Source organism: Macrobrachium nipponense, chromosome 21, assembly GCF_015104395.2.
Source record: "Macrobrachium nipponense isolate FS-2020 chromosome 21, ASM1510439v2, whole genome shotgun sequence".
Taxonomy (NCBI): domain Eukaryota; kingdom Metazoa; phylum Arthropoda; class Malacostraca; order Decapoda; family Palaemonidae; genus Macrobrachium; species Macrobrachium nipponense.
Window position 1 is genome coordinate 51,224,107 of NC_087212.1, and position 926 is coordinate 51,225,032.

Here is a 926-nt window from a genome sequence, read left to right on the forward strand (position 1 = left end):
CCGCTGATAATCTTCCTTTAATCTTCTTAAGTGTTGGTTGAATGAAAACCTTGTCGATCGTATCTGAAATCCATGCTCCTTTTGAGATGTTCATTACCTGCCTCTCTTTTATTAAGGCAGATTCCATAATTTGATTCTTGTAGCGGCAGTTGCTGCTATAAATCACACATGACAAATTCCAGTTTATTCTATGGTTATGTTCATTTATATGGTTGAAAATAGCAGAGTTCTGTTATCCATACCTAACTGACCGTTTGTGTTGTATTAATCTCTGGGGAAGTGATTTACCTGTAAATCCGATGTAAGATTGGTCACAGTCCTGGCATGGGATTTCGTATACCCCAGAGTCCTTGGGAGATGTCTTTTGTTGGACGTTAATCAGGGATTTGGCTAAGGTGTTTGGGTAAGTAAATACAAAAGGGTTAGATTTTCCGAGGGGGTGAGTTACTCTCTTAATCGTGTCCAGGTGGGGAATTTTTATCTTATTGTTGGGTGTATCTCTGGTCTTGTCTTTAGGGGGTCGGTAGAAAATTACGTTTGCTTTGTGAATTGCTTTCTCAATTATATTGTCAGGATACTTTAAAGACGAAAGTTGCTTGCGAATTAGTTCAAATTCTTTTTCCAGGAATTCTGGGGAACAAATTCGTAAGGCTCTTAAGAACAGGTTGCTAGCTACACCTATAGTAATGTCGTGATAGCTAAAGTGGTGAATGTATGAAAGTGAGAACGTTGGTTTTCTGTATATGGTAAATTTGTATTCTGTCGTATCTCTGATTATTAAAACATCAAGAAAAGGAATTTTGTTGTTTGTTTCCCATTCAACTTTAAATTTGATGCTGAGCACTAATGCGTTTAATTTCGCGAGGAATTCATGAAAATTGCCCCACCTATTATCCCAATATGTTAGGATATCATCCACATATATA